This window comes from Lithobates pipiens, unplaced genomic scaffold (assembly GCF_037356315.1).
Source record: "Lithobates pipiens isolate NorthernLeopardFrog02 unplaced genomic scaffold, aLitPip1_a1.2 Scaffold_13, whole genome shotgun sequence".
NCBI lineage: Eukaryota > Metazoa > Chordata > Amphibia > Anura > Ranidae > Lithobates > Lithobates pipiens.
The window spans coordinates 302,298,069-302,316,791 of NW_027507718.1; positions in this window are offsets into that span (position 1 = coordinate 302,298,069).

Sequence of the window (18,723 nt, forward strand, 5' to 3'; positions counted from 1 at the left end):
ATTTTATGGCCTTCAAAACTGTAATAGGTAGTGAGGAGTGAAGTCAAATATTTACGCCCTTAGAAAACCTGAAGGCGGTTCTTGGTTTTCGGGGCCCGGTACGTGGCTAGGCTCCCAAAAAGTCCCACATATGTGGTATCCCCGTACTCAGGAGAAGCAGCAGAATTTATTTTGGGGTGTCATTTCACATATGCCCATAGCATGTGTGAGCAATATATCATTTAGTGACAACTTTGTGAAAAAAAAATTAAAAAAAATTAAAGTTTGTAATTTTCCCGCAACTTGTGGCAAAATATAAAATATTCCATGGACTCAAAATGCCTCTCAGCAAATAGCTTGGGGTGTCTACTTTCTAAAATGGGGTCATTTGTGGGGGTTTTGTGCCATCTTGGCATTTTATGGCCTTCAAAACTGTAATAGGTAGTGAGAAGTGAAATCAAAAATTTACGCCCTTAGAAAGCCTGAAGGCGGTGCTTGGTTTTCGGGGCCCCGTACGCGGCTAGGCTCCCAAAAAGTCCCACATATGTGGTATCTCCGTACTCAGGAGAAGCAGCAGAATTTATTTTGGGGTGTCATTTCACATATGCCCATAGCATGTGTGAGCAATATATCATTTAGTGACAACTTTGTGTAAAAAAAAAAAAAAATTATTTTTTGTCATTATTCAATCGCTTGAGGCAAAAAAATAAAATATTCAATGGGCTCAACATGCCACTTATCAATTTCCTTAGGGTGTCTACTTTCCAAAATGGGGTCATTTGGGGGGGTTTTGTACTGCCCTGCCATTTTAGCACCTCAAGAAATGAGATAGGCAGTCGTAAACTAAAAGCTGCGTAAATTCCAGAAAACGTACCTTAGTTTGTAGATGTGACAACTTTTGCGCAAACCAATAAATATACAATTATTGACTTTTTTTTTACCAAAGACATGTGGCTGAATACATTTTGGCCTAAATGTATGACTAAAATTGAGTTTATTGGATTTTTCTAATAACAAAAAGTAGAAAATATCATTTTTTTTCAAAATTTGCGGTCTTTTTACGTTTATATCGCAAAAAATAAAAATCGCAGAGGCAATCAAATACCATCAAAAGAAAGCTCTATTTGTGGGAAGAAAAGGACGCAAATTTTGTTTGGGTACAACATTGCATGACCGCGCAATTACCAGTTAAAGCAGCGCAGTGCCAAATTGTAAAAAGACCTCTGGTCATTTACCAGCAAAATGGTCCGGTCTGAAGGTGGTTAATCGATTAAAAATAAAATTGATTAATCGAACACGAAAATTTTAATCAGTAACAGCCCTAATGTTTTCCTCCAATTCCTCCAGTTGCACTTTTTCCTTCAGAATTATTTACTCCATATCCATCAGATCATGGGCTATACGCTCCTCTTTCCACCGCTTTGGAAACCTTTCAGTATGTAAATGTGATCCCAGAATGACTTGCTTCCTTAAGCCTCCAGGAATAATATTTTTCCTAATATAGGATTCAAGAAAGCATTTATCCCATTTCAGCGTCAAATGTCTGCACCAGAACATGCAAAAATATGAAATATTTGAGCGCTGTTTCAAAAGCATGCTACAAAATACCCCTAACCCACACATACATGGGGGGGGGGGGGGTATAGCATGCTGGCCTAGAGAAATGTGTATTGATTTAACCACTTTAACCACTTCAGCCCTGGACCAATTGTCAGCCTAAGGACCAGAGGTCTTTTTACAATTTCGCACTGCACTGCTTTAACTGGTAATTGCGCGGTCATGCAATGTTGTACCCAAACGAAATTTCTGTCCTTTTCTTCCCACAAATAGAGCTTTCTTTTGATGGTATTGATTGCCTCTCCGATTTTTATTTTTGCGATATAAATTGAAAAAGACCGAAAATTTAGAGAAAAAAATATATTTTCTACTTTTTGTTATAAGAAAAATCGAATAAACTCAATTTTAGTCATACATTTAGGGCAAAATTTATTCAGCCACATGTCTTTAGTAAAAAAAAAATGTCAATAAGCATATATTTATTGGTTTGCGCAAAAGTTCTAGCGTCTACAAACTAGAGTACATTTTCTGGAATTTACACAGCTTTTAATTTATGACTGCCTATCTCATTTCTTGAGGTGCTAAAATGGCAGGGCAGTACAAACCCCCCCCCCCCCCAAATGACCCCATTTTGGAAAGTATTTTTTTTTTGTCCCAAGTGATTGAATAATGACACAAAAAAAAAAAAGTTTACAAAAAGTTGTCACTAAATGATATATTGCTCACACATGCCATAGTTATATGTGGAATTGCACCCCAAAATATATTCTGCTGCTTCTCCTGAGTACGGGGATACCACATATGTGGGACTTTTTGGGAGTTTGGCCGCGTACGGCACCCCGAAAACCAATCACTGCCTTCAGGATTTCTAAGGGTGCAAATATTTGATTTCACTCCTCACTACCCATCACAGTTTTGAAGGCCATAAAATGCCAAAATAACACAAACCCCCCCCCCCCCCCCCAATGACCCAATTTTGGAAAGTAGACACCCCAAGGAAATTGCTGAGGGGCATGTTGAGCCCATTGAATATTTTTTTTTTTCCCAAGTGATTGAATAATGACACACAAAAAAAAAAAGTTTACAAAAAGTTGTCACTAAATGATATATTGCTCACACATGCCATAGTTATATGTGGAATTGCACCCCAAAATATATTCTGCTGCTTCTCCTGAGTACGGGGATACCACATATGGGACTTTTTGGGAGTCTAGCCGCGTACGGCACCCCGAAAACCAATCACTGCCTTCAGGATTTCTAAGGGTGCAAATTTTTGATTTCACTCCTCACTACCTATCACAGTTTCGAAGGCCATAAAATGCCAAAATAACACAAACCCCCCCCCCCAAATGACCCCATTTTGGAAAGTAGACACCCAAAGGAAATTGCTGAGGGGCATGTTGAGCCCATTGAATATTTTTTTTTGTCCCAAGTGATTGAATAATGACACAAAAAAAAAAGTTTACAAAAAGTTGTCACTAAATGATATATTGCTCACACATGCCATAGTTATATGTGGAATTGCACCCCAAAATATATTCTGCTGCTTCTCCTGAGTACGAGGATACCACATATGTGGGACTTTTTGGGAGTCTAGCTGCGTACGGCACCCCAAAAACCAATCACTGCCTTCAGGGTTTCTAAGGGTGCAAATTTTTGATTTCACTCCTCACTACCAATCACAGTTTCGAAGGCCATAAAATGCCAAAATAGCACAAACCCCCCCCAAATGACACCATTTTGGAAAGTAGACACCCCAAGCTATTTACTGAGAGGCATGTTGAGTCCATGAAATATTTTATATTTTGCCACAAGTTGCAGGAATATTACAATTTAAATTTTTTTTTTGCACAAAGTAAATGATATATTGCTCACACATGCTATGGGCATAAGTGAAATTACACCCCAAAATAAATTCTGCTGCTTCTCCCGAGTATGGGGATACCACATGTGGGGGACTTTTTGGAAGCCTAGCCACGTACGGGACCCCGAAAACCAAGCACTACCTTCCGGATTTAAATATAAAACGCTACCAAAAAAAAATGTTAGCGATTGCAGGGATCAGGCCTGACTCTGCGAACGCTGCAGTTATGTGTTTAGTGTTTTGTAAGTGACAGTGATCGATCGATACTGCACTTGGGTGGGCTGGGCGGAGGGGCAAAACGCAGGTGCCAGCAGGTATCTGGTCTGATCCCGCTAACAATGCGTTTTTTTGGAACCCTAAACTGCTGGGGATGCTAGTATAGATCTGATCAGATCAGATATTGATCTGTTCAGATTCTATACCAGTACGGGAGGTTTATGCTTTGCGCGTGGGTGTTAGCGGTACTGGCACTAACCTGGCGCTGCCTGGGGTGACGCAGACCCTGACCCTAAAACCTAATTGATATCACCCGCCGGGTGATCCGGGGGTTAAACCTTTATTGGGTAATAAATGGTGGGTGCCCTGATGCTATAAAAAGCAAACTAACTAACCAGAGTCACCCGTAACACTTATACAGTGACCACTGGTGAAAGGGTTAACTAGGGGCAATCAGGGTGTTCAAATTTTTATTAGGTAGTATATGGGGGTCCCTGGCGCTATATAAAAACCTGACGGGGAACAAAAATAACTAACTGGCTAACCAGCGTCACCAATGGCACTTATACGGTGATCGCTGGTGAAAGGGTTAACTAGGGGCAATCAGGGGGTTAAAACCATTATTGGTTAGTATATGGGGGTACCTAGCGCTATAAAAACCTGGCGGTGAACCTAAAAAAAATAACTAGCTACCTAGCGGCACCAGTGACACTAATGCAGCGATCAGAATAATGATTGCTTAGTGACACTGGCAAAAGGGGGTGAAAGGGTTAACTAGGGGAAATCAGGGGGTTAAAACCGTTATTGGGTAGTATATGGGGGTACCTAGCGCTATAAAAACCTGGCGGTGAACCTAAAAAAAATAACTAGCTACCTAGCGGCACCAGTGACACTAATGCAGCGATCAGAATAATGATTGCTTAGTGACACTGGCAAAAGGGGGGGAAAGGGTTAACTAGGGGCAATCAGGGGGTTAAAACCATTATTGGGTAGTATATCGGGGTACCTAGCGCTATAAAAACCTGGCGGTGAACCTAAAAAAATGACTAGCTACCTAACGGCACCAGTGACACTAATGCAGCGATCAGAAAAACGATTGCTTAGTGATACTGGCAAAAGGGGGTGAAAGGGTTAACTAGGGGCAATCAGGGGGTTAAAACCGTTATTGGGTAGTAAATCGGGGTACCTAGCACTATAAAAACCTGGAGGTGAACCTAAAAAATAACTAGCTACTTAGCGGCACCAGTGACACTAATGCAGCGATCAGAAAAACAATCGCTTAGTAACACTGGCAAAAGGGGGTGAAAGGGTTAACTAGGGGCAATCAGGGGGTTAAAACCATTATTGGGTAGTATATCGGGGTACCTAGTGCTATAAAAACCTGCGGTGAACCTAAAAAAATAACTAGCTACTTAGCGGCACCAGTGACACTAATGCAGCGATCAGAAAAACGATCGCTTAGGGACACTGGCAAAAGGGGGTGAAAGGGTTAACTCTAGGGGCAATCAGGGGGTTAAACCTTAATTGGGGGGTAGGGGGTTACCCTGGACCTAACACTAACTGCCCTGACAGTTTTTACTGTCACAACTGACACTAAATGCAGTGATCAGTAAATAAATGATCACTGCAATCAGTGACACTGTGACTGGGAGGGGGGGCGGGGGGATCAGGGGGGGATTTGTGTGCCTATGTGTACCTACATGTCAGTGTAGTGTTGGTGCACACTTACTTTCTGTGTTCTCCTCGTAGTCCGGTCAAAAAGACCGCCCCGAGGAGAATGACATCACTTCCTCCCTGCCTGTGTTTACTATACACAGCGGGGGAAGCTTCTCATTCGCCAGGAGCGATCGAGAGGGGATGGCCAGAAACCAATGGCAATCCCCTCATCCCGGATCGCTCCTGCAGCGAAACGGACCGCCGCATCCAGCGGGAGGGGGTCCGATCGGACCTCTCACCCGCTGGAAGGCGAGCACGTACATGTACGTGCTTGTGCCTGTCGGTGCCATTGCACCGACGTACATTGCCATGCGGCGGTCCTTAAGTGGTTAATATAGGGCATTTTCACCCCCGTCCTGCCCAGGTCAATTTTCAGTTTTCAGCAGAGTCGCATTTTGAATGACAATTGCGCGGTCATGCAACATTTTACCCAAATTAAATTTGTATCTTATTTTTCCCCACAAAATAGAGCTTTCTTTTGGTGGTATTTGATCACCTCTGTGGTTTTAATGTTTGCGCTATAAACAAAAGAGTGACATGTTTGAAAAAACACAATTTTTTTACTTTTACTTTTTGCTATAATAAATATCCCAATTCTTTATAAAAAAACAAACAAACAAAAATGTCTTCCTCAGTTTAGGTTAATATGTATTCTTCTACATATTTTTGGTAAAAAAATCACAATGAGCGTATATTGATTGGTTTGCACAAAAGTTGTAGCGTCTACAAAATAGGGGATAGTTTTATGGCAGTTTTTATTATTTTATTTTTTTTACTAGTAATGATGGCGATCTTTTTATCATGACTGCGACATTGCGGCGGACACATCTGACACTTTTGACACTATTTTGGGACCATTCACATTTATACAGCGATCAGTGCTATAAAAATGCACTGATTACTGTATAAATGTCACTGGCAGGGAAGGTGTTAACACTAGGGGGCGATCAAGGGGTTAAACATGTTACCCAGGGAGTGATTCTAACTGTAGGGGGAGGGGACTTACAAGGGGAGGAGACCGATCAGTGTTCCTCTGTACTGGCAACACACGATCGGTCTCCTCTCACCTGACAGGACGTGGAGCTGTGTGTTTACACACACAGATCCATGCTTCTGCTCTGTTATTGGACATTCGCGGGTGCCCGGCGGACATCGGGGCCACTAGGCCCACGCACCGGCTTCCAAGTGATGCGCCAGGTGCACACACGCCCCTTAAACAGCAGGGAAGCCCAGGACATCATTTGATGCCCACCCAGGATGGGAGATCCCTCCTGCGGACATCATATTACTAGGGGCGGGATGCCAAGTGGTTAAAGTCCAGGAGGAGAGGTTGCAAAAAATGTTTTGGTGGATCAGTACATATGATGGCATAATTTAGACATTGTCAACATCTGCCAGGTCTGCTACCACACTTTTAGCTAGTCACTCTTACTACAGAATTCCATTTGGACTTCTGGCCATCTGCTTAACACCAACTCCAGTTGGCCAAGCACCCCCACAAGACCCCAATTGTATTGGGCCATCCTTACCAGAGGATGGCTACCCTGACTGTCAACCCCTTTTGACCAGCCATACCCACAACACCCCCCTTTCCCTAAGTGCCCAAAGTTGTCACTAAATGATATATTGCTCAAACATGCCATGGGCAAATGTGGAATTACACCCCAAAATAAATGCTGCTACTTCTCCTGAGTACAGGGATACCACATGTGTGGGACTTTTTGGGAGCTTATCCGTGTACAGGGCCCCGAAAACCAAGCACCACCTTCAGGATTTCTATGGACATACATTTTTTGATTTCACTCCTCAGTACCTATCACAATTTTGAAGGCCATAAAATGCCAAGATGGCACAAAACCCCACCAAATGACCCCATTTTGGAAAGTAGACACTCCAAGCTATTTGCTTAGAGGCATGTTGAGTCCATGAAATATTTTATATTTTGCCACAAGTTGAGGGGAAAATTGCAAACTTTTTTTTTTTGCACAAAGTTGTCACTAAATGATATATAGCTCAAACATGCAATGGGAATATGTGGAATTACACCCCAAAATACATTCTGCTGCTTCCCCTGAGTACGGAGATACCACATGTATGGGACTTTTTGGGAGCCTAGCCGTGTACAGGGCCCCGAAAACCAAGCACCACCTTCAAGATTTCTAAGGGCTTACATTTTTGATTTCACGCCTCACTACCTATCACAGTTTTGAAGCCCATAAAATGCCAAAATGACACAAAACCCCCCCAAATAACCCTATTTTGGAAAGTAGACACAACAAGCTATTTGCTGAGAGACATGGTGAGTATTTTGCAGCTCTCATTTGTTTTTGAAAATGAAGCAAGAAAAGAAAAATGTATTTTTTTTTTATTTTTTCAATTTTCAAAACTTTGTGACAAAAGGTCTGCAAAATACTCACCATACCTCTCAGAAAATAGCTTGGGCGTTTTCTTTCCAAAATGTGGTCATTTGGGGGGATTTTGTGCCATCTAGGCATTCCATGGCCTCAGAAACTGTGATAGGCAGTTCCTCACTGAAATCAAAAATTTACACCCTTCGAAATCCTGAAGGCGGTGCTTTGGATTTTGGTGTCCCGAACACGGCTAGGCTCCCAAAAAGTCTCACACATGTGGTATCCCCATACTCAGGAGAAGCAACAGAATGTATTTTGGGGTGTAATTTCACATATGCCCATGGCATATTTGAGCAATATATCATTTAGCGACAACTTTGTGCAAAAAAAAAAATTTGTAATTTTTCCCGCAACTTGTGGCAAAATATAAAATATTCCATGGACTCAACATGCCTCTCAGCAAATAGCTTGGGGTGTCTACTTTTCAAAATGGGGTCATTTGGGGGGGGTATGAACTGTCCTTGCATTTTATGCCAACATTTAGAAGCTTATGTCATACATCATTCACTCTTATAACCACTTAGGGGGGGACAGGGGTGCTGTACTTTTTTTGCTTTTTTTATCTTATTTTTAAACTGTTCCTTTATCATTTTTATTGTTATCTCAGTGAATGTAAATATCTCCTATGATAGCAATAGGCAGCGACAGGTACCCTTTTTTGAAAAAATTGGGGTCTATTAGACCCTAGATCTCTCCTCTGCCCTCAAAGCATCTGACTACACCAAGATCGGAAAATGCTTTCCCAATTTCCCAATGGCGCTATTTACATCCGGCAAAATCTAAGTAATGAAATGCTCATAGCTTCGGGCTTCTTAGGCCATAGAGATTATTGGAGCTGTTCTGGTCTCTGATCAGCTCTATGGTCAGCTGGCAGAACCACCGGCTGCCTTCTCAGGTTCCCTGTTGGGACAGGAGAGCCAGAGAAAACCATGGAAGACGGTGGCGGGCATTCCCTCCCACTGCTTGTAAAAGCAGTCTAGAGGCTAATTGGCTGCTAGGATTGCTTTTACATGAAAGCCGACTGCTGGCTGAAAAGAATGATACCAAGATGATACCTAAATCCGCAGGCATCATTCTGGTATAACCACTCAAAATCCAGCAACATACCAGTACGTTGGTTGGGCATATATTGTAATCTTTTTCCTCATGCAGCCTGTGGGCTGAACGGAAAAAAGAGATTGATGGGGGGGGTATGCCCACCATTAGAATACCTCCCTTCATCCACCCACTTGATGGGCATATATGTACCATTTATATATGCCGAAGCATGGGGGTATCCACCCCAAAACGTAGGAGCAAATCGCTCCTCCAATCCTGCTGCCCCCATACTTCGGCATATATGCTCTTTTTTTTAACTGTGGTGGTGAAATCACCTCCTACAGCACCGGAGTCACGGCTTTATGTATCGTGGGAGCAAGCGCTATTGCTGTCAAGATAAATAAATTTGCGCTGCAACTGAATGGCATACCTGCTAAGCAAATGATGGTTAACTATAAAACAAAGTAAAATTACAGTATAACAGTAAGACTTACCATACCTGCAAAGCAAATAGAAAAAAAAAATAGTAAAAATAAAACATTTTTTAACGCAATCTGTGCCTAAAATATATATATGCGGAAGCATGGGGGCATCTGCTCCAAAAGGTAGACGCAAATTGCTCCTCCACCCCTGCTTCCCCCATGCTTCAGCATATATGCTCTTTTTTTTTAACTGTGGTGGTGAAATCACCTCCTACAGCGCTGGAGTCACATCTTTATGTATCGTGGGAGCAAACGCTGTTGCTGTCAAGATATATAAATCCGCGCTGCAACTGAATGGCATACCTGCTAAGCAAATGATGGTTAACAATAAAACAAACATTACAGTATAACATACCATACCTGCAATGCAAATACAACAAAACATAGTAAAAATAAAACCAAGAGATAGCGATAGATATAGAACAATAGTGAACGAACGGTAGAGTGGAAAGTAGAGAGCGAAATAAGAGAGAGAACAATAGAAAGAGAGAAGAAAAATACAACCACAACTATTTTTGGCTTTTTTATTTTTATTTTTTTTGTGTTTTTGTGTGTGTTTTTATTTTTTATTTTCACTTTTATAAAAACTGAACTGAACGTTGCAGATTAGGGTCTCTCACATCTTTTGAGACCCCAAGACCATGTGTACATGTGCCTATGACTGTGTGGTGCTGTACCCTACGCTAATACTCTAGTGCAGTGATGGCGAACCTTGGCACCCCAGATGTTTTGGAACTACATTTCCCATGATGCTCTACTACACTGCAGAAGGCACAAGCATCATGGGAAATGTAGTTCCAAAACATCTGGGGTGCCAAGGTTCGCCATCACTGCTCTAGTGTGTGGTAGCATTTGAAACAGTCACAAATGCAAACACCAGGTTTGTCAGGACAGGAGGCACAATAAAAGCGGGTGTCAGACCTAAATATGTGCTTTCTTCAGACACATCTTATTTGGGGGTTTCTTTGGGTAGGGGTATCATAGAAGACATGTGGAAAATGCCTCTCATGCAGTCGGCTTACTGCATTTGCACTGGGAAGTTGGGCCAGAGCACCGTCTGGAAACAGAAGGGCTCTGATGATCTCTTCCTGCAATTTAAGGAAGGATCCTGTTCATCCTGAAGCTCTATATAGCACATGAGCGTTCAGCAAAGACAATTGAAATAAGTATACAGACACTTTTTTTGTACCAGCGTCTGGCCTTACGGGCAATTAGGTATGGCGCCAACAACTGGTCATTGAGGTCCACCCCTCCCATATTAAGGTTATATATTCGTGGACACAGAGGGGTTTTATCACAACACCAGTCGCTGTAGGAATTTGGACAGTTGTGTCTGCATGAAGGGAGGTAAGAATGAAAACATTCTTATTATCCCTTCACTTCTTAGCGAGCAAATTATTACATCTCAAGCAGGCTCTCTCCACCAGCCTAAGACGGGAATCTACAAGCCACTGCAATTAGGTCGCACGGTGCCACATGCTGCAATCTGTTGATCAAACAAGTGACTAAACAGTGGCATGGTTGTGTAATAATTGTCCACATGCAAGTGGTACCCCTTTCCAAATAAGGGTGATACCAAGTCCCACACAATTTAGCCAGCGCTTCCTATGTAGTCAGGGCAGTTTGGCGGCTCTATGTGACTATCTCTATCTACTATATGTATAGCCTGTGGCCTTGTCACAGAGCTTATACATCTTGACCCCGTATCTGGCACGCTTGCTGGGAAGGTACTGTTTGAATGACAAGCGGCCAGAAAACTTAATCAGGGACTCATCAATGCAGACAAATTGATGGGGAGTAAACAAGGCTGCAAAATGGTGGTTGAAGTGGTTTACGAGGGGCCGAATTTTGTAGAGCCGATCAAATTCAGGGTCACCCCAAGGATGACACTGAAGTGCATGAACCACAAGATCTGCTCGTATCGTGTCCTGGTCATGGAGGCAGAGAACACGGGCATATGGTGAATTGGGTCAGTTAACCAATATGACCGCAACTCACTATTTTTGGTTATGCCCATGAGGGAAAGGCCCAGAAAGGTCTTAAATTTGGAGACAGTAATTAGTCTCCAATCTCTGGCAAGGGTCAGCTGGGGATTAGGGAAAAATATATAAGCTGCGCTAAACCAATATCACACAAAATAAATAAATAAGTGTTATAAACTCGCCTGTGTACTGAGTCGCACCGGCCACATCAAATTGGCCAGAGCAACTCAAATACACAAAGGAGCACTCTGTGATAGACTAGGTATATATGTTAGACAATAAATCTAAACTTAAATACACTCAATAAATGAAATATACAGTGATATCTTGTGAATAATAAATTACAAATGAACACAAAAATTAATGCTAAATTGCGTGCAAAAAATGAAAAGTGATGGCCTCTAAAATAAAGTCCAATTGAAGGTGATTTTAAATAGCAATTTTTGTAGTAAGTTGTTGTTTTTTAGTGGCAATGGGGGTTATTTACTAAAGGCAAATCCACTTTGCACTACAAGTGCAGCAGTTTCAAGTACACTTTTGCAGTGCACTTGTAGTGCAAAGTGGATTTTCCTTTATTAAATAACTCCCACAGTCCTTTATAATTTGCCACAATCAGGCCATTTTCGTGACTCTGCAAAATTCATTCATGGTGCTGAAAATGATGTATATTTTTAACAGTAATGCATTACATACATTAACAACAAAAACAAGGTGTGTGTGTGTGTGTGTGTGTGTGGCAGACCCACAACATAATAATAGTTTGCTTTAGAAGCTTGTCACCTCGTATCAAATAAATTATGTTTGCGCTATTGAAGAAAATGTCAAAAAATAAAAGCCCATTGGTGAAAGAAACACAAGCAGTAAATCAAAGGAAATATTATTTCAGTTTAAATGATAAAAAATTATTTTGAAAATGTTTGTTAAAAATTTTCTGGCATATCAATGCCCCCCCCCCATCCCACAAAGTACTCCATATATTTTATACTGACCTCGCATGCTCATGGGGGGGGGGGGGGGGGCAAGAACTGAAAACCAGATACAAACCCACAAGCACAAACTGAAGAGCAGTAACGAACAGAAAAGCACGAGGCTGAAAAGCACAAATCGTCTCTCACCAAACTTCTACTAACATGAGATTAGTAGAAGGAGCCCAAACGGTGGCACACTTGGTAGTGAACTTCCCTTTTCTAGTGCCGTCGTGTGTGCTGTGCGTCACCGCGTTCTTGACGTTCGGAATATCCAACAAGATTTGTGTGACTGTGTGTATGCAAGACAAGTTTGAGACAACCTCAGTCGGAAAAAAAAAACATGGATTTTGTTGTCGGAATGTCCGATGGTGTGTACGGGGCCCCAGTTCCCCCAGTCTGGATGAAGCAGAAACAGAAATACCAATGGACAGCAGCATTGTCAGGTTTTGGCAAAGCACAAATATACAAAAGAACCATTTTATCAGTCCTAATATGATAAATACTAATTAGCATTTATTGATGAAGAATTATCATAAACTACAGTTCAGACAGTTGTGTGAAAAAGTATTTCTCCCCTTCCTGATTTTAATTTTTTTTTGCATATTTCTCACACTTAAATGATTCAGATTATCAAACAAATTTCAATTTTACATAAAGATAACCTGAGTAAATCCAAGATGCAGTTTTTAAATTATTATTTCATTTATTAAGGGAAAAAAGCTGTTCAAACCTGCATGGCCCTGTGCGAAAAAGTAATTGCCCCCTCCCATGCTGAATTATAAATGAACTGTGAATAACCAACATTTTTTGGAAGGCTGAGTTAAATTTCAATTGCCACACCCAGGCCTGATTACTGCCAGACCTGTTGAATCAATAAATCACATAAATGGAAGCTGTCTGACAAAGTGAAGCAGGCTAACAGATCACAAAAAGCCACATATCATGCCACAATGTAAAAAAATTCAAGAACAGATTATAAACAAAGTAATGTACATGTCTAGGAAGTGTTTCAAAGCCATTTCAAAAGCTTTGGCACTCCAGTGAACCACGGGGAGAGCAATTATCCACAAATGGAGATAACATCTGCCATAAAACGAATACAGCATTTTATAACAAGAACATCATACCAACAGTCAGACATGGTGGTGGTAGCGTGATGGTCTGGGGCTGCTGGAAGGCTTACCATAATTGATGGAATCATGAATTCTGAGCTCTACCAGAAAATCCTAAAGGAGAATGTTCAGCCATCAATTTGTGATCTCAATCTCAAGTGCACTTGGGTTATGCAGCAGGACAAAGATCCAAAACAAAACAGCAAGTCTGCCTCCAAATGGTTGAAACAAAGCAAAATTTTGGTTTTGGAGTGGCCTAGTCAAAGTCCGGACTTAAATCCAATTGAGATGCTGTATCATGACCTTACACAGGCCATTCATGCTGGAAAACCCTCCAATGTGGCTGAATTAAAACAATTCTGCAAAGAAGAGTAGGCCAAAACACAGCAATGTGAAAGACTTATTGCCATTTATTGCAAACGCTTGATTGCAGTTGTTGCCACCAAGGGTGGCACAAACAGTTATTAGGTTTAGAGTGCAATTACTTTTTCACGTAAAGCCAGACAGGTTTGGACAGCTTTTTTGCCTTAATAAATGAAACCATCATTTAAAAATTGCATTTTGTATTTACTCGGGTTATCTTTGTGTAATAATAAAATTTGCTTGATGATCTGAATCATTTAAGTGTGACAAATATGCAAAAAAATAGGAGCAAATACTTTTTCACACAACTGTGTGTGTAATATACTGTACTTCATAGGCATGACGATGCTCTCAAGCTCCCCCTGGTGATTAGGTAAGGAATACACCAACAAAATGTAAATAAGATATAAAAAATGACTCCTAAGCAAGAAAATTACAAGCAGAACTCCAGGCAAAAATCCCTATCTATTCATCGAATCATTATTATGCATAGAAATGGCCTATCTTTTTTTTTGTCTTTTAGAATGTTTTAAAGAAAAAGAATCCCCAAATATCCCAAGGCAATCTATCCCTTCTCACAAAACATTAACATAACATTCATACCTCAACTGTGACCTCACAAAATGTACCTTGTTTAAAATAAATAAAAAATATGCATATACAGTAGTTATATTTCAGCTGAGGAATTTTAAAAGTCTAAATTCCATTCAAGCATACACTATATTGTCAAAAGTTTTAAGATGCCTGCCTTTACACGCACATGAACTTTAAAGGAGAAGTACAGCCAAAGCTTGTTTGGCTGTACTTCTGTTGATCCCAGGAGTGCAATTCATTTTGCACTCCTGTGACCTGTTTTCAGAAGAGAGTGGGCTGAAATCCGCTCTCTGCTGATGTCGCAGAAATGTCATCACGACAATGGAAGTCAGGATCCTCCAGGGGCCTGGACCCACACCCGGCTCAGCCTCTCATTGAATCTATGAGAGCCTGAGACAGCCGCTCTGTCCCCTCTACAGCCCAACACTCCAGTGAGCAAGAAGGGGGCCTAGCAGAGAGTTGCTGATTGACTGTGAGAATCGAGCGATTGGCAGTGTTGGATCGCTTGGTTTTCAGTGCAGAGGAGTAGGGAGACCGATGCTGCATCCACCTAGGTAAGTATGACACTGGAAAAAAATATACTTCTCTTTTAATGGCATCCCAGTCTTAGTCTGTAGGGTTCAATATTGAGTTGACCCACCCCGTGCAGCTATAACAGTTTCAACTCTTCTGGGAAGGCTGTCCACAAGGTTTAGAAGTGCGTCTGTGGGAATATTTTACCATTCTTCCAGAAGCACATTTGTGAGGTCAGGCACTGATGGATGAGGAGGCCTGGCTCGCAGTCTCCACTCTTATTCACCCCAAAAGGTGTTCCATCGGGTTGCGCCCAGGACTCTGTGCAGGCCAGTCAAGTTCTTCCACCCCAAACTCACTCAGGTCATGGACCTTGCTTTGTACACTGGTCAAAATCATTTGATTATGGTGTGGGGTCGTTTGTCAAGGGTTGGGCTGGGCCTCTTAGTGCCAGTGAAGGGACCCCTTAAGGAATCATCATACCAAGACATTTTGAACAATTTCATGCTCCCAACTTAGCGGTAACAGTTTTGGGATGGCCCCTTCCTGTTTCAACATGACTGCACACCAGTGCACAAAGCAAGGTCCATAAAGATATAGATGAGCGAGTTTGGGGTGGAGGAACTTCACTGGCCTGCACAGAGTCCTGACCTCAACCTGACAGAACACCTTTGGGATGAATTAGAGCAGAGACTGCGAGCCAGGCCTTCTCGTCCAACATCAGTGCCTGACCTCACAAATGTGCTTCTGGAAGAATGGTCAAACATTCTCAAAGACACTCCTAAAAACCTTGTGGACAGCCATCCCAGAAGAGTTGAAGCGGTTATAGCTGCAAAGGGTGGGCCAACTCAATATTGAACCCTACGGACTAAGACTGGGATGCCATTTAAGTTCATGTGCATGTAAAGGCAGGCATCCCAATACTTTTTACAATATAGTGTATATAGTTCCTCTGTTTAGATTTGCAGATTTCACTGTCACTCCTCTACCTCTAGCTTGCTTAATGGACCGTGAACTAGTACAATTAACTGTTCAATAAGCACGCAGCTGACCCAGAAACCTGTTAACTTGATTTACAAAATAATTGTGTGATCTTTCTGGCTGTGCAATGAAGAAAAGACTGATAAATCACAACTGGTCAAAAAATCCTTTGAAAGATAAACAAAGTCATTCAAATCTGCATGTATTAAACTGCTTGTCTAGAGTTCTTTCAGCAGTGATGCTAAATGCAAGCATGTTGAGTTCTGGTAAAAAACGAATTATAAACTATAGGTCAATAATTTATCCAAGTATTCTGTTTCCATTCATTGAATTGGGGGTCAGACCAATGGCATCTAATAAACCAGTTTATATTCTTTCAAATCAAATTGTTGTGAGGCTCCTCTAAATTCTAATATTTTCCAGCTTTAGAGTAGTATTAAGACTCTCAATCCACTCATTCATAAATGTGGATGGAACATTATAAAGTAAATTAAAAAGGGAGATTTTTTTTGTATTGTATAATAAACCCCTGAAAGCACTGAATTTGTTTGGGGAATACTCAAATTCCTTGCCCACATCTGTTACATTGCACCATAAGTTTGAGAGCACCATATTCCCTGTGCAGAATAGAGTCGGGTATGCAAGCGTGGCTCTACTACCATAGGAGCCGCAGGAATAACTTGTCCAGGTCTTCCCAACTTCAGCCCCGCAGCCAGGCATACAACAGGCTCATTCAATAATTCTGCAAAGACCAGTCTAGGGGATGTTTTTATTTTTGGAGACTTTGGATAGAGATGATGGAAGTGGTGGGATACTCTAAGAATAAGAACTATGTACATTGAGAACGTAATCTTCCTATAGCTTACATAGTATTAGTAGTAGTAGAGCCAGTAGAGCAAAGCCCCTTTAAGTAGCAAAGGAGCTCTTCAGAACACCAGCCCGTGTCCCCTTTAACAGACCCACAGCTGACAATAACTAGCCATCAGAGGGGTAGCTAGAGCACAAGGTCCCCAAGTTTCAGCAATGCTTGTACTCACAAAGCCCAAGGACAGATGGATGCCGCCTTCCAAGAGATGTCCTTCAGCGATACTAGACAGATCTATGGCAGACAGCTCCCCTCAGTCAGCTTCTTCTAAGCAAAGGGTCTCTGCATTATTCCCTCAGGTTGCCGCACCTGAGGCCTTGTGTCTGAGAGGGCAGCGTGCCCCTAAGGCTGGACTGCTCCACTCTGGGACAGGAGCTCTGTGTGCTCTAAGAAAAAATACAGTATAAAATTTACAGAATAAAATAAATTCCAGCCTGTCTTCAGAGCCTGACTCTCTGGGATAGGCTGGGGCTGTATATATTCATGATGCTATCTTTTTAACTCCACACCTATCATCCAGAAACTTCTCAAGTTGCCTGGATACAGAGGGGAACTATCCAGCAGCAGCAGAGTACACAGATCAGGCCTGACTAAGCGATTTCAGCTCACCGAGTACAGTGAGCCAAACTATGCTTTTACCTCAACAAAAAAAAAAATCACAGCCATACTGACTACAGTGTGGCATCTAAATTTACCTGTCAAAAATGCCACTTATCAAACTATTCTAGCACCTACCTAGGAGGGTGCTACACAAGTATGAAGAGAATTTAGACTAAATTTGGCCATAGATGGATAGAATTTCATGAAAATTCTGTGGAAAAGAATATTCCAAGAAAGTTTGTTCATGGTTTTTAATCATTAGTGGGTCAAAATTAAAGTGATTATAAAAAGGTTGTCATTAAAAGTATGTATACTCATCTGCTCTGTTTATTGGTTTTGCACAGAGCAGCCCTGATCCTCTTTTTGGGTCCCCTGTCAGCGGTCCTGGCTCCTGTCCCCTGTCGACTACCCCCGATAGCAAGGGCAACGGCAGGGGTGAGGAAATCATTGCTTTTTTTTTTATATAGCGCAAAAAAAATAAAAAAATAAAAAAAACGCAGAGGTGATCAAATATCACCAAGAAAAAGCTCCATTTGTGGGGAAAAAAAATAAAGATGTAAATTTTGTTTGGGTGCAACATCGCACAAACATACAAGTCTCAGTTAAAGCAACGCAGTGCCGCATCGCAAAAAGTGCTATGGTCAGGAAGGGGGTAAATTCTTCCAGGGCTGAAGTGGTTAACAACCAATGACTCATCCATGCTGGCTGATAGAGATGAGTCAAAAAGTAGTAAAAAAGAATAAATAATAATAATAAATAAATAGGCATCAAAACGCAACCAAGTCACACTACATAAATCGCACTGAAAACTGGATCCAATTGCAGCCGCCCTATTGTGAACCTGGCCTTAAAAGCACATCTAAATCCAGAGACATGGATGAATTTGTTTTTTTTCCCCCCTCTATTTGTACATGGTGATTCTACCAATTATACACTTTCTATCCTGGAGTAACAAGGCTCACTCACTTCACTGTATAAAAATAAGGAACACTGGGGGTTATTTACAAAAGGAAAATCCACTTTGCACTGCAAGTGCACTTGGAAGTGCAGTCGCTCTAAATCGAAGCCCTTGTACACACGGTCGTACATTTCGACAGAAAATGTCAGATCGGACCGTGTTGTCGGATAATCCGTGCGTGGGCTCCATCTGACTTTTTCCGTCGGAGTGTCCGACCAACAAAGTTTGAGAGCTGGATATAAAATTTTACGACAACATGATCCGATCAGACTTTGTCCGATCGTTTGTAGAGAATTCCGATCGGACAAAGTGCCACACATGCTCAGATCAAATTACGAGACCAAAGCTATTGGCTACTAGCCTGAACATAGTCCCATCGTAACGAACGAACGTCATCACGTTCCGAACGATCGGATTTTCTGACAACTTTGTCCAACCGTGTGTATGCAACACCAGTTTCGGACAAAATCCATCGGAAAATAATCTGACAGATTTTGTGGTCCGAATGTCCGACCGTGTGTACA